Consider the following 20,685-nt stretch of genomic DNA (forward strand, 5'->3'; position numbering starts at 1 on the left):
TCTGAGCTTCTGAAGGCTGCCCGCATCCTCAGTTCCTGGCCTCTTCTCATATCTTCAAATCCAGCAATGCAATGTCAAGTCCTCCTTGCACTGTGACTTGCTCTGCTCTGACCTTCTCTTTCGCCCCATCTCTCTGCCCTCCCCTTCCACCACATCTCTCTGATTGACTCTGCTGCCATCCTCTGCTGCTTTTAAGGGCTCATGTGATTATGTTTGGCCACTCAGATAATCCAGGTTAATATCCCTACTTAAAGGTCAGCTGATTAGTAGCATTAACTTCATCTGCAAAATCCCTTCTTCACAGCCTACCTGAATTCATATTCAACTGAATAGCCAGGGACAGGAGTCTTGGGGCAGTGTCTTTAGAATCTTGCCTACCACCAATGGCTTCCTAGAGAAGATGGAGTGTAGGCTGAGCTCTGCACAACAGTGAGACCTGGGTGGCATGGAGGAAAGGATGCCCCAGCGGGAGGCACAGCAGAGGCTAGGACATGAAGGCAGGAATTGTCATGTGCATTGGAGAAGAGTAAGTTCACTGTGATGCTGCAGAGAAAGTCTGAGGAGGGGGCAGGGGGTGGGTGCCAGGGTCCCCAAATGGGTCCACACTGAAGGAATCAGACTTCAGGTGAGCAGCACTTTTGTTTGGAGATAATTAGCTGGGATTTCATGGACCCCTCTGGGAGACACAGTGGGATTCAGGATGCCCTAAAGTGTCATAATCAATACTATCCATACATGAATACATGCACTTTTCTAGGGAACTTTCATCGTATTCCCCAAAGAACCCGTGACCTCTGAAGAGCACAGACCCGTGCTACAATCTGTCTCATCCTCACCCTCCACTTAGCCAAACTCCAAGTTACTTGAATCCTGGAGGAATCCTTTTAAGGCACAAAATAATCCCCTCAACTTCGATGTTACAAATCTGTGACCAACAGAATTCTAAGTCCCATTTATTTTTCAGGCTTCTTTCCTCCCTCCATAGGGCCCCTAAGAAAGGACAGATGGTTCCACTCGTTTTTGGACTTGTTACCTCCCACGTCTTTCAGGTGCCTGCCTTGGCGCAGGCCACACTGGAGTGTGAGAATCGGTGAGGCAGTCTGCTGTCCTATGGTAGGAAGGAGGCATGAGTTCCCCACATACCCCTGTCTACAATCCTCAGTGGCATACCCCTGGTGGGACATACCCCTGGTGGGACATACCCCTGGTGGCAGAAACTGGGTGAGGGCAGGAGAGAAGAGTATAACAGGAGGCCATCCTGAGCTGCATTCTGCATGGCCACCATCAGAGAAGGGGGCAGATGGTGGTCCATGTAGTGCCTCAAAAGGACCAACAAAAACACTGCCCCAAACACCAGCCTCTGATAACCTGACACCCAGGACATCAGCAGTGACGTCACAACAGTGACGGGGACCTACCTAAGACTTTTAACCCCTTTTTCTACTATTCCTCTGTCTCCTTGCCCTGACTCTCAAGGAGCCAGCAGCAGGAGGGCAAGAAAGTAGAAGTGAAGCAAAAGAACAGACCAATCTTGATCTCCAAGCCATGGGTCAGACCTGAGCTGAAGGAAAGGAAGAAGTTTTCAATTAGATATGAGCATAAATCTCTGAGGCTGGGCTGGCCCTGAAAGTGAATCCTAATTACTAAGATGAGGCTCTTCTAACAACCAAAAACTTAGAATCTGTCCAGGATGTTGTCAAGAGACAGGGAAAGGAGGCTTAATAGGAGCATGTTTAAAAGCAGTGATTGGAAAAAAGCCATTTCCTATTTGCATCCCGTCAAGTTTAACCCCCTTATATTAGTCAGAGTAATTCCCACTAGCTGCTCTCATAAGTAGCCCCAACATCTCAGTGGCTTTGCACAGTAAGGTTGATTTCTTACCCATATGACCCATGTCAGGCAGCTTTTCTGGATGTCTCTCTTCTGTGTGATGACTCAGGGATACAGGCTCCTTTCATCTTGTGGCTCCACCATCTTGCAGCTTCAAAATTATCTTGGCATCACTCAGGCAACAAGGATTGTAGAAAAGCACACCAGATAATTATTCACCTTATTCCAGGTAACATATATACCTTCTGCTCACGTCCCATTTGCTGGAGTGAGTCATGTGACCAACCTAAGAGCAAGGGAGGCTGGGAAGTATAAAGAAACTCTCAGATGTGAGTGAACACCAACAGCCTTACCATGGTACTCATGGTACTGGTCAAGCAGCCATCAATCCTTACGTCTTTCCTTCTACTGATTCTTACCAGAAGCCATCTGTGAGCTAGACCAATGCCTACTACGTGAACAAGAGGGTCTCAGTGCTTGCTCCTCCTATGGGTATAGTCATGTGGGGTATTAGGTATTGACAATTCAGAGAGATGACTGCCAAGATGGGGAAGTATAGAGTATCATGGAAGCACATATGAGGGTCACCAAACTCAGGAGTTAGGGGAGGCTTCCTAGAGAAAGCGAGACCTGAAGGATGAAAGGAGTCAGCCAGGTGCAAGGTGGCAGGTGCAGGGCATCAGAAGAGGATTCCAGGCAAGTGTTGCAAAGACCTAGAGACCAGAAAGAGCCTCTGGGGTAGCGTAGCCATCCAGCTCTTTTCCTGGGTGCTCATGAGCCCTTTCTCCCACTAGCTCTGGACCCAGATGGGTCCTGGCTGTGCAAATCCCACTTTGCCCACCCCAACCCTCCAAGCTGGGCAGTTAGGAAAGGTGGCACATTTCACTTGTGCCGTGTGACCTGGGACAAGTCAGTAACCTCCTCTGGGCCTTGGCTTCCCATTGGTTGAATAAAGCAGTTGAAAAGTTCCTGAAGGCCCTGTAGCTCAGTAGATGACCTTGTCCAGATGAGCCCTCTTTTGGGAATTCCTTTGCCCTATTCTAATTCTGCCTCAACAGCAAAGTAAGGCAAGCTGGGCCATGGAGGGAGAGGAGAAGCCAGTGGGCTGGGGGAGGCAGGGGAGACAGCCTGCTTCTCACCTTCCATCCCGAACCCACCACTAATGAGGCCTGTCTGTGGAGTAATTAGCTGCAATCACAGTGGGGTGCATTAGGCAGACACAACCTCAGTGCAGCGGCAGCAGCTCTCGGGAAGCAAGAGCCCAGGGCTTTGAACACTGCATTACAATGGGGGGATGCGTCCTAATGTCACTTAATTACCCCAGACAGCCTCAGATGTAATCGAGCCTGGATGGGCTGGCGGGAGCGGGCACAGGCGTCCAGAGGAGGCTGATGCGTTTATAATGATGCCACTTTGCAAGACAAATCTGGCCTTGGTGGGCTGAAGATGAGGAGGAGGAGGTGGGGGTGAGAGAGAGGAGGCTGTGGTGGCAACCAGACAAGGGTGCCTTCATTCTCCAAAGCCCTAGGAGATCTTCCAGATTTCTCCAGCCAGCAGGAAACTGGGTGGCAGGCCTTTACTTCCCACCCCATCCTCCAAGGGGCTGTACAGGTAAAGATTTTCCTTTTTGTTCTTTCATTTCATTCCCTGTGAAAGGTGAATAACAGGAGTTGTGAGTGGCAGTTAAGGGAGGAGGTCCTGGCAAGTGGGACACTGAAAACCAGACACTGTGAGGGACCGATGGATGCGCTGAAGGAAGAAGGTGGGGAAGTGCCCACGAGGATGCTGGCTTCCAAGAAAGTCCCTTGGACAGGAGGAAGAGCTCTGAGGTATACATCTGCACACTGAGTTTCAAGGGAGGACTCTCAAGATAGTGCTCCTGCCAATGCATGTACCTCCAGAGGCCAGAGACCCAGCAATGCAGGCACCTGGGGCCTCTGACAGGCCCTGCAAGACAGGAATCATGTCTGCCCTGCTCATCTTCATATTCCCAGCACCTAGCTCAGTGCCTCAGTAAATATTTATTGATTTGAGAAAAACAAACAAATGCCACTAACCCACTGATCCCTTTGGACTGGGTCATTGCTCTCCCTGGACCTCAATGTCGTCATCTGGGAAATGGGGCCAACAATGCCCAGCTCACCTCCCAGGGCTGTGATGGCAGGTGTCAGGCAAGCTAATGCTCACAAGACCACTTGCAGTGGTGAGGAGCCCCTGGCAGAGGTGAGGGGAGCAACTGCTTCTGGGGCCACTCTTTCTCCTGCTTCCTCCATCAAATCCCACAGGCCCACCCAGGCCAGACTGACCACCTGGACCAGAAAGAAGTGAAGATCTCGGTGGCCAGGGTTGGGGTGAAACTGCTCTAGGCCTGCAGAGAGGCCAATAACTCATTCCACCCTTTTCTCTTTCCATCCCTCTCCCCTCTTTGGCCTGACTTATTTCCTATACACCAGGAATGCAGGCTTCTGGCATGTAACTGTAATACTTCCAAAACTTCAGGAATGGTTGTCATGGAAGAGAATGTTCTTTGGAGAGGCTTCTCCAAAATACTAATGGGGAGAGGGCATGGTAATGGGACACCACTCAGGTGGGGACCTTGCACTGGGAGTGAGTTCAGAATGCCAAGTGGAATGCATGATGACAAATGACATTTGGGCCTATGCCTCTCATAGATAAGCAACAGACGGATGGGAGCCCCTTGGAGGACAATTGGCCCTCAGCGGGCATGAGCTAAGGCTCAGAGGTTGGGAGTGGAAGGCAGATGATGTGGGCTGCAGAGTAAGGAGGAAGAGAATGTGCAGACAGATCATCAAGGTCTCCAATACTAGGCAAAAAGGGGGACCCTCCCCTTGCCCTCCCCTGCAAGTGAGAATAGTACTATAGTGATACATCCTGAGGTCACTCTTCTCCTTCTCCTGGACCACTGAGGACCTTTTCAGCAATCTCTGACCTTATCTAACTGTGTGACCTTGGTCAGCTCACTATCCCTTTCTGGGCCAGTATAATTCCACTTGGACAACAGCTAGTAGGATTATATGGCTGTTATCACACTTACAACTCTGACCTTCTGTCTGCCGGTCACAGAAAGGGGGCTATGGGAGGCACTGACTTTCCCTGAGGTCTTTTTCACTGCACTCCAGAGCCTACATGCCCCCTCCCTGAGGCCCCAGCCATCACTGTGACCTACAGTGACATTGAAGGACGTGTTATTCTCTACCCTGCCCAATGGGCCATGTGCCAACACCTGCCTTTTCCACACGAGCCATCCGTCACTGTCTTGGTGTGTCGGTGGGAAGACGGTTTCATTAGCTCCTCCCGAGCCATTCATCCCCCAGTGCAGAGACAAATGAGGTCCTCCAATGCCCATCAGCCTGCAAGAGTGCAGAGTCCTAAAGGCAGTTTCTAAAGGGGTGCCCTGTCATATCTGCTCTCTGTACAGTTCTTCTGCTGGAGGTCATAGACATTCTCCACAAGGCAGGAGACAGCCTCAGCATGGATCCCCAAAAGCTCCATCACCACATCACCATGCCTGAAGTCCCTACCGTTAGAGGGGACACTGAGGCACTTCAGCCTCCACAAGTCTATTAAAATGCAAACACTTCTGGCAGGAAGAGGAAGAGCATGAGACTGAGAGCCAAGAGTCAAAGGGGCTCCTTTCTCTGCTGTGTGAGCTCAGGCAACTGATTTTCCCTTCCTGGGGAAATCTCAGTTTTCTCATATTTAAAAACAGGAGTTGGTCTAGAATCTAAGATCATCTTCAAGCCCTTTGATCACTGATATGAGGTTCAACAGGGCAAACGCTGGGATTCTGAGAATGTGCCAGTATATTTGAGGGAAGGTTAGTGCTCTGGGCCCACTTTCCCAGAGGACCTGAGGCCACCAAGCACATGGTTTCAGTTTGTCAGACACAGCCAGATCCGTTAGCAAACACAGCTCTCCCCTCTAAACCATTTGGAACTTCTGGTTACTAGCCATGGCCTTAGGGGCTCTGCCAAGCAGTGGGCAGTGGGCAGAGTGGATGCCAAAGCCTGTCCTGGTGAATTGGCTGATAATGGGCCTAGAGAGGAGACAGAATTTTCTTCCCAAGGATTTTTTTTCTAGACTGTCAGGATATGGTTCTGCCTGCTCCGCTGAGATGAGGAGTCCCTTATCTCATGATGCCCACCTCATGCATGATGCCACCTCCGGGCCACTTTTAGTTTCCCATGGGTTTAGCAAAAAAAAGAGAACCACCACTTCTCTACTTGCTTGCCCAGCCCAACAGATGGAAGCTCCTTATTTTTGGAGGGCAGAGGGAGAGGCGACTCACCTGCATGGGAACAGTGTGCAGAGAAGCTCTCACATCTCCACTAATCAAGTTGGATCCTCCATGGTTGAGCTCCAGAGAGAAAACTTTATGAGGCAGTCTGAGCTCTAGTGGGGCGAGTGGGTTGGAAGCTCCCTGAAAGGTCCCTGAAGTTGAAGGTGGGACAGCTGTGCCAACCATACAATGAGGGCATTGGGTTGACTGTCGTAGGCTCAGAGTAAACAGAGATGGAGGCTTGTTTGTGTGACCCAACATGTCTTGGCCACTCCATGGAGACATGAGGCAGGATTATCTGTCTACATAAGTGTGACCTTGGCCACCCATGCCAGCTTGGAGTGGGAGCCTCAGAAAGATTCTATCTCAAAGAGGGGGCCACAAGCCTCAGCTAAGCACTTCTTGGAGTAATCTTCTTTCATTGGCAGCCTTGAAAGAGCAATCATAGTTTTATTAAAGGAGCTTATTGGGTCAAAATACCACAAGTACTCACCCAGGCTCCACACACATGGTCATGGGAAACTGAGCCACTGATCACTGATTCAGAGCATGACCCTGGCCCCAGCAAGTCCCTCAAGGGGAGCCATGTAAGACACAGCCTTATAAGACATAAGAAACTGAAAGCACACTGAGCATAAGGCCATTGGTTTTCAAGGAGATGCCCAGGTGGTCGGTGCTCCCAGAGATCCAGAAGGGAGAGAGTCAGAGGCAGAAGGAGGACAGTGGGGATGGCAAAGGCTCAGGGGAAGAAAAGAAGAGTGTGACTGGGGCCTGAGAGAAGGCTCATCTGACTAGAATGAGGGCAAAGCCAGGAAGTGGAGGGGGCCAGAGGGGCCAGGAAGTGGAGGAGGCCTTCAGGGCCTGGCAAAAGGATTTGTACCTCGATCCTATAAGCAGAAGGAATCTCTTGAAGGCTTTTGATAACAGAAAAGACTAGTGCTTGAGGACCCTGAGAGAACACCTAATCTAGCCCTTCATTTTAAAGGTGGAAATCCTGAGACCCAGAGTTAGGAAGGAACACACTTGAAGTCATCCAGGTTTTTTAGAACCACGGCAAGGCAGGTAAATTTAAGCCACTGACTACTCCATGCCAGAAGTAATTGTGCTCTGTGGGAAAGAGATGCACCCTGCCACCCCAGCCCTGGGGACAGGGCTTTCAGCACCACATAGGCTGTGGACAGCTTCCAGCCACCCAGCTTTCATGTTGGAATCAGACAGGAGGCAGGGTATAGAGGCTTTCAGCACCACTCAAATCGTGGACAGTTCCTGTCCACTGGCTTCCCACCAGGAGGGGGTCTGTAGATGCCACCGTGGACAGCTCCTGGCCATGCAGTTTCCCCACTGGGGAGCCCAAGCCAGGGGTGAGGAAGCAGTGGGGAGAGGGGCTGGTGTGCTGACTTCTATTATCAGGGGGCCCAGATGCAAACTGAATGCCTGTCATATTTATCTTTGTCATCACTAATAATAAGTGGCCTGATTTGTCAAGCGGGGATAGATCCAAAGATGTCAATTAAGAAGAGAGAAAAGCCCAGCTGCACTGTATTTATCTGCTGTACAGATGCATGGTGACAAAAAAAAGTCCAAATCTTGGGACCTCCATGCCCCAACCCCTACCCCCCTCCCACCTTCTTTCCACCTCACTTCCCCTGCCTCATCTGCCTCCTCTTCGTCTTTTCTGCCTCCTGCTCTCTCTTTTCCCGAATGTCTTGTCCCCATATTTTATGGCACTTTCATCTCTCTTCGAAGAGTTTATTTTATTCTCTCCTTCATCTTTTCTCTTTCTCTCTTCTACTCTCACCCTTCCCTTTCTCCTAGACCACTGGATTACTTACCATTCACTCTCACTCTTTGGTTTACCAATATCCCCTCTTTACCTCCCCCACTACATCCCTATATCCCCCTTTCCAGGTCCCTCTCCTCCAAACCTCTGGATGCTATGACCCTTGTCTTCCAAACTGGCTTCCTCTCATAATCTCAGTTCACAAAGCATATTCTAGATTCAGAGGGTTAAATGGATGTCAACCACTGAAGGAAAACTAGAAAAGCCATAAATATGAAAGTTTTTACTTAAACTGCAAGCAGAGCCAATTTTTTAGAGGTTTTAGCTTTGAAAACTAAAATAAGATCTTAGGGAGACAGTTTGACTGGGTCCCTGAATCTAGATTAAAATCTGAACCTATGCAAAAACTTCTCAATACTGCCTTCCCTGGCCCTGAACCAATCATGTCTGAGCCCTGAGGTCACCAGAACAGGCCTTTTTCAGGTATCAGAGGGGCTCTAAATAGCACCAAGAATCTTCATTCTATATCTTAGGTCTCTCCAATCAAGAAATCACAGAGAACTGCCCCAAAAATGAAAATTGCCCCACAAAGCCATTGTACGCTAAGAGGGGTCAGAAAGGCTGTGAAGACTTATCCATTTTGGTGCCTTTTATGGAGTTAAGGAGAGGGTGACAATGCATCATCCTGGTGGTATCCACTCACTATCATTATGAGAGATTATTGTCCTCTTGTGGAGGACACATCCCACCCAGACATCCCAAGTTGGGGTATGCATCTTTTCCTGTCTCTACTCCACTAAGGCTATGACTTTCACTCTCTGGGCAATAGTGAAAATGGTTCCTTGGATTTGGGGATTCTGAGTCCAGAGGTGCTTGTATAGACAGAGGTCCCCTCTTTTTGGACCTCCAGCCCCAGACTCACAACCTCTCCAGCACACAATGACTTCACATTGCAGGACACCAAGGCTGACCATTGAGATGGGGTAGGGTTGCAGTCAGTCTGACTGAGATGAAGGGCCAGAGAGCAGGTCAGTCTATGGCCAGGAAGAAAAGAAAGCCACATGACCTCTGAGAGACCACTGGTCTTGCCACCTGGGCCAGAATCAGCTTCCCTGGACTTCACCAACTGGGTGTGGACAGGAGGCCCTTAAGCCACATCCTGAAATGTTCCTGCATGCATAGGGAAATGAGAAAAACTGCCCCAAACTGGTCGGAATGCTTCTCAGGTAACCACCTCACTTCCTGGTTTAGTAACTGCCAATCTCATCCTCCTCTGCCTTTCCTCCATCCCCAAGGACCAGCTGAGAGCATCCCCCACTGATGTCCCTGAGCAAGAACTTTAGGCATTCCTCCCAAGGTCCGAGGTTCCCCAGGCACTCTTTCTTCTTCCCAGGCTGCCTGTACCAGAGGCCAAGCCTGAGCCATCCTTAGAGTGGCATGATGACATGTAAAGCTTCTCTAGTGGCCATGGTTTCTTAGGCCCTTTAGAAGTCCCCAGGGCACAGGAATCAAGTCACCCGCCTCTAGACCCAACTCTGGATGGTAATTTGTAGTTTTCAAAGTAGTTCCACATTCATGGTCTTTTTTTTCATGATCTTATTTGATCCTCATGACAGCCCTAGGAAGAGACCGAGATGATGTGGTTTTATCCCCACATTTCAGACAAGGAATTTGACATTCATTTTAGAGCCCGAATTAGAATTCAGACTCCTTGGCCAGGTATGGTGGCTCATGCCTATAATCTCAACACTTTGGGAGGCCAAGGCATGAGGATCACTTGAGGCCAGGAGTTCAAGACCAGCCTGGGCAACATAGCAAGACACTATCTGTATAAAAAAATAAAATTAATAAAATTAAATAAGATTCCAGACTCCTTGCAATATAGCAAAACACTGTCTCTACAAAACAAAATGAAATAAAAATTAAATAAGACCCCAGACTCCTTGTCCAGTGTTCTTTCCTCTGCTCCATATCTTCAGAGACTATTTCAAGGATAGTCTTGAGATCATACAATAATCACTAGATAAGGTCTGAAGTTGATCTTGAGTTCTTGGGGAGACAGGTGTCATAGACAAAGAAATGATTGTCACAACCAGTACCTATGAGCAGAGACATATAAAGTCACTTGCTGCTGGTTCAATTTATGCTCACAAAGTCCAGAAATGCTACATGAGCCTGTTTAACACCTCCAAGACCCAGGAATGGCCTTACTGGCCAGGAACTGCCTACTCCATTTTTCTCTTTGTTTTATATTATATTATATTATATTATATTATATTATATTATTTTCTTGAGGCAGTCTCACTCTGTTGCCCAGGCTGGAGTGAAGTGGCATGATCTCAGCTCACTGCAATCTCCACCTCCTGGATTCAAGCAATCCTCCTGCCTCAGCCTCCTGAGAAACTGGGACCAGAGGCATGCACCATCACACCTGGCTAATTTTTGTGTATTCAGTAGAGACGGGGTTTTACTATGTGATCAGGATGGTCTTGAACTCCCAACCTCAGTTGATCCTCCCACCTCAGCCTCCCAAAGTGCTGGGATTACAAGTGTGAGCAACCACACTCGGCCGCCTATTTAACTCGTAACAACAAAGTGGGTCACTGAAAATTACTCTGGGCTGGTAAATTGACAGTGTTTTCTACAAGCCTGCATCTTGCTCCTCCCTTTTTTACCTGTCATTGGAATAATAAAATCATAATAAAAATAAACATTCATTGGGCACATAATGTATTCAAGGCACTGGGCTAAATACTTTACAGACATCATTTCATTATTGATCACAACAGTCCCACAGCATGGGTAGTATTATCTCCCCTTTTTCAGAGAAGTCTGAAGTTAAAGGATATTAAGTAACTTGCTCAAGGATGCAGCTTGAAAGTGGCAATCAGCACTTGAACTGAGATCTGTATTTCTCAAGTGCTGGAGCTTAGGACCAAATTCTTTGCACCCTCCTGTCTTGAGGTCCGGCCCCCAGACTGAGGCCTTGGCGAAGGTGCAGTTGGAGGCAGTTCTTCCATCAGCAGCAGACCTCAGAGTCCATCCACCTAGACTTGGCAGAAGCTAAGCAGCGCTCTACCCTCTTCTGGGACGTCCTCCCAGCTCAGCCACTGTAGCAGACAGTGTTGGTTCTCCACCTGTATCCCCTCATCCTTCCCATTTCAGGGCACACTGGCCCAACTGCCAACTGACAACATCTTTATTTCTTTGCCTGAGGACTTTGACTGCTGGGTCCTCTTTACTGAAGAGAAGGCCAGAAATGTCAGGGATGCCTCCTGGGAGCAGCCTTCAAGCAATGGCTGGTGAGACTTGCTACATAAACCCCCCTGCTCCCTCGCTCCTTGGGCAGACCATGTGCTGTGCGAGCTCTCAGGTTCCCCAGCAGGACTGGGCTCTACTCACCCACCCTGGGAGCTGGCTCGGTAGTGCCCCTGCTGCCTTCCTGCTGTCCCTACGGTGTTTCCCGCACTTAAACACGCATCTCGGGATTGGCTTCTGGCGGAACCCAAACTAAATCTCCCTCTTCCCACTCTCAGCAGCATCCCCAGGGAGGCCACCGGATGAAGTTCAGACTCTAAGTTGGTGTGCAATGCCCCACATGCTCTAGCCCTCGCCCACCTCACCTCTGGATACCCCTCTTCCCACACTCGCAAGACTCTGCTCACACCACTCCCCTACCTGAAGGCCCACCCCACAACCCCATCCCCTCCACTTGGTGAATATTAGTCACCTTTCAAGACTCAGCTCGATGGTTACTTCCTTTAGGAATTCATTTCCTGGCCAGCCTCCCTCAGTAAAAGGCGATCATTCCTGCCAGGGAGCCCCAGCTGACCTGAACTTGCCGCCTGCTCCCTCGCTCCTTGGGCGGGTGCATGTGCTATCTCCATCTCAGTGACCCACCATGGGGCTTACTGTTCCTAGGGCCACCTCTCCTACCCAGTGGTGAGCCCCTTGAGGGCAGGGGACAGTCTAATTCATCTCCCAGCTGTCAGGCCAGCTCCCTAACAAATGTGTCCTGAATGAATGACGGTGTCTCTGAGATGAGAGGAAGGGCAGGCAGGAGGCAGTTGGGGTAGGCGGCTGCTGGAACTCATGGTGCAGGGTGTGTTTAGTCCCATAATGGTCTCATACCAGGCCCCCCATGCCCCAGGAGCTCAGTGGTTGGGCCCGTTGAATCCAATAGGTGCTCTGTTCTCCTCCTTTCCCTCAACTCTGCCTGTCCTGGTCAGCGAGCCCGCATCTAATGCAGAGTCTCCCCTGTACCAGTCCCATCCCAGGTGATCAGTGGAGATAAGCTGATATTCTGGACAGAGCACCAACCTGAGTTTAAATTCCACTGATTATGGGTTCTTGAGCAAATTAAATGACCTCTGTTTTCTCATCTGAACCTCAGTTTACCCAACTGTAATAGGGGATGATGGACTATCTCCCCCACAGAGAAGTTGTAGGCATTTGAGATGATAACCATGAAGGGGCTGGCACATCTACTGAAAGGTGAGATGTGCAGGACATGGGAGGTGAGGAACACACTGGGCATTGAAATGTGTCAATTTTGGCCCAGTCCTCCATTTCACAGATGGGAAGCCAAGGCCCAGAGAGCAATTATCTTCCCAAAGTCACAGAGGCTGTCAGGGACAGGCCTGCAGGTCTGAGTTCCTTGGCTGTGTTTGTCCCACTGCACCAAGTGGCTGATTTGCAGCCATCATTGTTTGGCTAAAAATAGTTTAAAATCTCTTCTTCCCTCTTCCCCATGGTGGGTCCTTGTGCAGAGTTTCACTGGACTCCCCATTCACTACCCTACCCTAGCAAGCCTGCCCCACACCTGGCTGCTCATACCTGCACACACCCCACCTTCATCAGCAAAGGTCTATCCACTCCCCAGGTTGTGGATCTCCCGGGCTGCAAGACTGAAGACACTGAGAGAGGCTGGGGACTTGGGAAGTCCTGGATCCACCTGCCCTCTCTCTCCCACCATCCCCACCCATGACCCCAAGGTCTCTCAGCAAGAAGGCCAGATCTGGAGACCACCTGGAGGGCAGAGAACCCCTCATTTCCTTTGCAAATGTCTGTTGCCCTCCCATGAAGCTCCAAGCTCTATGCTAAGCTTTGGGGAGGCAAGGCCAAACCAGTCATTATATGCAATCCAACATATTCAGGGTCAAGGTAAGTGAGGAGACAAAGCAAGCAAAGAATGAGCTCCTTATGTGAGAGCCAACACTCTTCAAGGCAAACATCAGGAACTGTGGGAATGAGGGCAGCAGCAGGAGTGGGTGGGCACTGGCCTGGGGACACTTCCTTCAGGGCTCACAAAATCCTGGGCATCACGGGGCTTGGCAGAAAACCCCAGATCCCCCAGAAAATGCCTGTGATTGCATCAACTTGCAGAGGGGAGCCCGACTTGGTGAGAAGAAAGTAGGGGACCATCCTCTCCCCTCCCCCAGCTCCCCCTTCTCCTATCCCCCACAGCCTCAGCTCCTGCCCCTCCGCCTCTTACACCATCCTATTAATAACTTGTGATGCCATTAGCTTTTGCTGTCACCAGCAATGACAACTCAGAAGCCCCTGAGAGCTGTCTGCAAAGACACAATAAATGAGAACTCTTAATTAACACCTCCCTTAACTAAATAAATTAATTTTATGCAGTTGTGATGTCAGCAATGTGACTTGCCAATGACTGAGGCCACTCGGACAGACTTGGCAAGGGCTGCAGGGCAGGCTCAGCGGGGTGTTAAGCTCTGCGGGGTGTCAGTGGGCAGCAGGGCATGGGCGTGAGTGTCAGCCTAGCCTGGGGATGGCATCCCGGGCAGGACAGCCATGTGCCCGCATGTGGAGTTCCAGAGGGGCAGTCTGGGGACCCAGGGCCTTTCCCAGCTTTGCCTCTAACTCCTGAGTGGCATTAGGCAAGATTCCTCCCGGGGCCTCTGTTTTCCTCATCTGTAACACAGGTATCCTCTCTTGTCATGCCTGCTTCTCAGGGCTGTGGAAAGGATGAGAAGACGCAGGGTAGGAAAGGGGTCATAAACTATACAGTGCCATGCATGTGTGAGAAATGCTGATGACACCACCTTCCGCTGCCAGTCCGTGCTAGCTGGGCAATTCTGTTCTTCCCCTGACAACACACAGACAGGGTGAAATGGCCCCTGGGTCCCTGGGCATCCCTGAGCTTCCCCAAGGACACCTTGGAGACAGGAGGACTTCTTCAAGGCCATCATCCTCAGAAAGCCTTGGGTATCCACCCCTTAGCTGGTGTGCTCAGAGCAAATGAGGCCAGGACAGTAAGCCATTCCCAGTGCTCCTATTGGACAGAATCTGCACTGGCCCCAGGCTGGAGAGACCTGTGGTCCAGCCCTGAGCTGAGGTCCTGAAGCCAACCCCAGCTGTGCCCAGGCCTGACCAACTTCTTCATTCAGGACCCACATGAGCCCCCAGCCGTTTCCTGAGCCAGCCCCTGACCTCGACCCCTGGCCAAACCCCGATCCAGCCTTCCCTGTCACCCTTCAGTTCCAATGCAAGTCCACATGCTCCAAACCCCAACCAAGCCTAGGACAGCCCCTTCCTCCCCCTCAGGACTACACTGTGCTCCAACCCACGTTCGCCTTGCCCTGGGAGAAAGAGAGAGGCCCCAGTGTCCCCAGCAGTTTCTACTGCGGGCAACTTCCACAAACTGCAGGGCCCTCCTGCCACACTCTCCCCTCAGCACTTTCCTGTCATTAGCCACTCTTCCCAGTTGGCACTGTTCCCAGGCATCTGCGCACAGAGACATCTAGCAACTCACCAAAAGCCACACAGCACAGCTGTGGCTGGGCGAGGACTGAGATGGCCACCAAGAGATGCCTAATTCACTCACTCAGCCATTCAGTCACTCAGCAAACATGCACTGAGTACCCACATCCGTGCCAGGCCCTCGGGGTCAGTTATTAGAAAACAGACATGGCCCCAAATCTCAAGGGGCTCACGGGCTGGGCAAAGATGAGAGTTGTTCCCTGTAACTGCACCAAATGGTCTGCAGTTGCTGCCTCATTCCCTCCCCAACACACACACACACACGCACACACACACACACACACACACTCCACCCTCCAAGCTAGCAAAGTGGAGACACACCTGAAATTAGCGTAATGGGCTTGTGGGCGGGGGTTGGAGGGAGGCCCAGGACCTCTCTGTCCATCTGTGATGCTATCAGGAAAGAGGCCCTTGTTGGTGGCCGTGGGAGCATGCAGTGCTGCATCAGTAATTGGGTCCATGTGGGCAGGGGATAAGCAATGATGTCCCCATGTCCCCAGGCACACAGGCTGACTTGCAGTGACCCTGCCTAAAGCCCACATCTCCACAGCCGTGATGGAGTAGCAGGCAGCAGCCACTGGGCTGAGGCCGCAGGAGACCTGCCCACCAGGCCTTCCCACGTGTGGGGGCTCTGCACCGGGGCAGGATGTCAGGGAGGCTGAGGAACGGAAGCCCAGGGGCTGTCCCCAGCTTCTAACATCAGCAGTTCATAGAACTTCCTGCCTCAGGTTCTTGAAATCATGGCATGCTTGACCTCAGGTACCCCTTCCATTGTGCCCCCTCCATCTGGCTCTCCCAAATTCTTAGAAACCTCCTCAACCCCTGGCCCCTTCTGCAGAGGAGGCGGGAGGCAGTGAAATTACAGCGTGAAGAGGTGGCGGACCCGAGCTCCAGCCCCCACGCTGCCGGAGCAGCTGTGTCACCTTGGGCAGGTCACCCAGCCTCATGCACCTCAGTGTCTCATCTAAGAAACGAGGCTGTGGGAGCCCTTCCCACAGGGTGGTGGTGACATCAGACTGCCACTGTGCTTGGCTCAGGGCTGGAGGCACAGAAGATATCCAGGCAATGGGCGTTCCTTCATCTTCTCTCACCTGCCACACAGCCAGTCTCCCAGCACCACAGCCCCAAAGCAGCCCCCCACATGGGAAGTGCCTTGGGGGTACCTACTGTTCCTTTGCTCACCACCCCTCCACAGCCTCCTCTTGGGCTGGTCTTCAACTTCTACTTCCCCTCCCCCATGCCCTGACATCTGCCTCCTGCTCCTCACCCCTCACACGGAGCTCTCCTGATGCCCCGAGGCCTCCAGTGCCTCCACTCACAAGGAATGGCAATGGTTCAGCCCTAATCTGTGTTCCTTCTTCTGGGCCTCCATATTTTGGAAGCTGGGACTGTTGACCTAAATGTATCCAAAGAAATACTTCCTAATGGTGGAATTATGGATATTGGGCATCTTGGTAGGAGGGAGCTTTGAGAATGAGAGCCTTCTTAACACCCCTCCAATCACACCCCATGGCTCCCCTTCAGGGTAAGAGTCTTCCTACACAGGATCAGTGGATCTGGAATAAAGCCACCAGCCACCACCCAGCCCTGAGCATGCTTTGGAACCCACAGCCTGCTCTTGGACAGGAGGATTCAGCCACAGCAGCCAGGACAGCTGCCGCTTTAAGAATAACTCCTGAGCCCAGAGAAGCATGGAGTGGAGGGGATTGATTTTTGGGTCCTCCTGGAGACTCGGATCCAAAATCAATCTGGCAATTAATAGGCAAGGTGTGAAATGGCTCTGGTTTCAGGTTCCCAGTGTCCCTGGTTGTCTTCCCCAGAGAAGGGGCCCTGCTGCCTCTGTGCTTCCTTCCAGCCCCCGTGTTCTAGGGCTCTGGTGACAGCTCTGCAGGAGTCCAGCTGGCTGGGCCTCTTCCAGGGCCTTGTCACCTGGACAGGGCCACAGGATAAGCTTGGCCAGCTGGCAGGGCTGGAAGGAGGGAGCAGGCAGCCTGGGTTATTGGCCAGGAAAGGGAAAGCCACTAGGGACCCTTTTAAGCCCCCCCATCTCCACCCCTACATCGCAGGTAAGAAGCAGGACATGGCGGGGGCTTCTAGGAACTCTAAATTTCCAGAGGGCCAGCACCATGGGGGCAAATAACTGTCCACCCTATGTCCTCCATCCACCCTGCTGACCAAGCCTGGTGCACAGGCCCTCCCCCATTGCACGACAGGCTGCTTGAGCTCCTAAGAGTGTGTCCATCCAAGTGCCAAGTGGGTCGAATGGCCCCCAGATGCTCAGAGCGGAACTGGGGATGGGCTGTGAGCCCATGGGAGGTTTCTTGGAGAGGTAGGGACTCAGCTGAGTGATTGGGGTGAAACACAGAAAGGCAAAAAGGAGAAAAGTGGCATGCCCAGTGAGGGATGAGTATGTGCCAAGGTCAGGGGATAAGATAAGCAGGTCACAGCACAGTGCATGACAGTAGGGGGACAGAATGGCCCAGCTCAAGGGCTGGAACACAGTAGCCTTCAAGGTGTGGGCAGTTGATGTCAGCAGCCAACTCCTGTCCGCCCTGCATGCCATGCTGGGGTCACCCCAGACCCACTGATCTGCGTCTCTTCCTTGTTCTCCAAGAGGCCCCTCTCTCCAGCCAACGGGCCAGCTGTCCATAGCTACCTTTACAATCTCCATTACATCTCCACTGCCCACATTTCTTTTCCTCATTTTTCTTGCTAAAAGACAGTCTTTAAAAAGGAGTCCCTGAGCTCAGCCCTTTTCCAGCCTCGTTAATTTCATGCCCCACCTCATTTGTTCCAAGGACCTACTTTTCCCTCGCCCGCTGCCTCCTTCCTCCCGCCAGCTATATTCGGATCTCTGCTCCGTCCTCCGTAACCTTGTGTGCCGCTCAGAGTTCTGCGGGTGTTTTTCTCTGCCAAGGAACTTTGGTCTCAAAGGAACCGCAGAGGTCATCTGTTCACATCCAACCCCCTCCTCATGCCCGAAACTGGAATCCCTTTTCCAGCTCAAGGTTATCTGGTCTCAGTTGCACTCCTGCAAGGACAGGCTACTGCTCACTGCAAGGCAGCTTTAACTGAGACCAACTTCTTCTAGAAAGGTGGAACCAATCTGCCACTGATTGCCGTTTCTTCTGTGTGTTTTGTCTGAGTCAAGTCTCCCAGACAATACTGTCAGCCCCCAGGTGCAGGCCTCAGTCATCCTTTTCTTAGGAATCCCTTGGACTAAATGTCCTTTGGTTACTTTGGATGTGCAAGACACGTGACAACACACCATCCCTTGCTCATACTGCTGCTGGTGCTGAGACACTCACTCCTGCCCCTGTGCCTCCAGCAGCCACTAGGGGAGAGTGGTCACCTAGAAACTTCTCTTCATTTGAGCTGAAAATTACCTTTTGGCCCTCCCCACCCTCAGGAGCTAGCTCTGCCTTCAGCAATCACCTGGAGCAAGTGGAATTCTCCTTCCCCCAGATAGACCTTCAGATCCTTGAGAACTCCATCATGTTCCTTCCAAGTCCTGCCCTGGCCTGACTCTGCAGCCCAGGCACCACCCACTCCTCTCCAAAAGACACAGGGCAATTCACCAACATTTATCCAAGGGTAGGGTTCCTCACTTGGGCTGTGGTCTCTGCACAGCCAGACCGATGTCAACAGTTAATGCAACTCAGACCTGCCAGGGCTTTGGCGGCTGCTCACAGTGTCAGTTCATGTGATGTCAACAAACGTTCCCAAGTAGATTTTGCACAAACTTCCCTCAAGTTGAGCCACTGGCCCTTCATACCTAGCTGGCAGACTTCACGTTTCTCTCTGTTGAATCCCATTTCTTCATTTCACTCAGGTGTCCCAGCCTGCAGAAATTCTTTGGGGACCTGTTGTGGCTTCTCTTGGGTGGGCCGTCCCTCTCAGCCTGGTGACATGCCCAGACTGGATCATCAGAGGCTGTCTCTAGCAGGGTAATTGGGAAGAGAGAACCCTGGGGCCCCTGGAAACATATTGTCACCCCAACCCCGCCCAACCACCTTGGCTTGCCAGGGGAAGGAGTTTACTGTGGTTCCGCAGTTGCATAAACTGGTTTGGTGGAGCGGGAGTGCGGGGGTTGGCAAACAGGGACCCCAGCCCCTCAGCACAACACCAAAGTGAGCCAAGGCCTCTGAGTCTGATCCCAACCTGCTCCTGTCCACAGGTCCAGAAGGAGGTGCCGGGAGCCCAGGAAGCAGGTGGAGAACCTGGGGGCATGGGCAACTTTAAGGGTACAGAGAGGTCACAAGGGACCAAGGTCTGGGGGATCAACTGTTCCTGGCTGCCAGGGAGATATAACCCCCGAATGAGTGCCCAGACCTCAACAGAAGCTGCCTCTCCTCCTCCCTCTGGTTCTTGTTGGGCGAGGGCCCCACCCACTCCCAGTTGGAATGGAGGCAGTGGGCAGTCTTTATAGATGATAGACAGAAGCCCCCACAAACACCCCATAGAAAGCAAGGGCCTGGGACTCAAAACATGCCCCTGTTTTACGCAGCCATTTCCCATGAGACTTGCCCAATACCCCAAACTGCAGCAACCATCCTTCGACTTCCCACACTGTCCCTAATTTTCTGGAAGCAGGGCAATAGGAGCCTCCTGCGAAAGGGGCTGCTGGATCCTCAGATCGATTTGGGATCTCTCAGTAGGGCCTCACCCAGGACTTTACCTCTCACTCACCTGCCCACCTGAGGATGCCAGGAACTCTCCCATCAGCCACGGCCTCCTTCCGGCTAAGGCTCCTAGTTAAAGGGGAGATGCTGTGCAAGGGCAGGTCAACCTACGGAGCCCAGGCCTAGCAAAGCCAACAGGTCACTCCACCAAGACCCTGCCTCTTGGGGCCAGACTCACTCAAGACCCACCTTCTCCCAGCAGCTATGCAGGGTCACCTCTGTTCTGCGGCTTCCTTGAGGAAGGAGCCCTGAGCCTACATTGGAGGGGCACCCAGGTCACCCCCTTGCCTTCAGTGCTGGTGAATGATGAAGCCGTGGTCATTCCTTTCCCTCCCCAGCCCCACCCATCCACAAATAGGCACTTGGGCTAAACCATGACTCTTCATTTCGTTCCCCATGACCATGGGAGGCAGGGGTAGAGCAGAATCATTATCCCAGTTTACAGATAAGGAAATAGGATCAAAGACAGAAGCAACCTGTGGTCACCCAGAGAGAGAGTAGAGAGCCAAGACAGGGGTGTCTAGCTCCTAGGAGGGCAGCCTCCCACACCCTGGTCTAGGGCATTCCACCCTCTCTCCCATCGCCCTCCCTCTGGTTCTATCCAGACCATGCCAACCCCAAAGGGTTCCCCCAGAGAGGCAGACATGAGCATCGCCACTCACTGTTCTCACTGCTCACCTTGGGCATGCAAAGCATTCAGGTGTCGGGGCCCTTTCTCACTCATGAACATCCAAAGAGGCCTATGCCTGCTGTGTCTACACCCTCACCCCTGCAGTCAGGCGATGCCCCACCACAGCACAGAAGCTGCTCTCACCAGGGTCACCATCAGCCTCCCAATTGTCACTCTGGACTCTCTCATAGCTGCCACACACTCCCCTTGGTTCTGGGACACACAGCCCCATTCCAGCCCCGCTCCAACTCTGGTCCCAGTCCCAGTGGCTCTCGCCCCTGAGCTTCTCCTGCAATGCAAACCTTCTACAGATTTGCACCCTTGGCCTGCAAATCCCTCCTCCTCCTCTCCTCCTCCTCCTCTCCCCGCGTTCGCTCTGATCCATTCACCCCATGGCTTCTGAGACTTCTCTAGGCGGATCATTCTTCAGCCCACATTTCTAGCATTCCCTGAGCTACAAACAGAACATTCAGCACACTTTAAAATCCTGCTTCTCATTCAAGATCAAGTCCCAACTTCTCCTCTTCCAGGAAGCCTTGAACACCATCCCTATGTACTGCCATGTCATTCAGGGTGCCTTGTCCTCTTCTAGCTGTGATGGTCCTGCCCACATCTGCCAGATGGCACTGATTGGATGGGG

The 20,685-nt window shown here is 51.8% G+C and overlaps 1 long non-coding RNA gene across 1 annotated transcript; it reads right to left on the reverse strand.

The window, feature by feature from the left end:
• Window positions 1-1,965: 1,965 nt before the first annotated feature.
• On the reverse strand, window positions 1,966-18,597 carry LOC107130927 (uncharacterized). Its single transcript, XR_001493700.3, has 3 exons — window positions 18,469-18,597; window positions 3,150-3,477; window positions 1,966-2,132 (listed from the first exon to the last, which is right to left on the reverse strand). It is a non-coding gene; the product is annotated as an uncharacterized lncRNA (long non-coding RNA).
• Window positions 18,598-20,685: the final 2,088 nt, after the last annotated feature.

This window comes from Macaca fascicularis, chromosome 9 (assembly GCF_037993035.2).
Source record: "Macaca fascicularis isolate 582-1 chromosome 9, T2T-MFA8v1.1".
Lineage (NCBI taxonomy): Eukaryota > Metazoa > Chordata > Mammalia > Primates > Cercopithecidae > Macaca > Macaca fascicularis.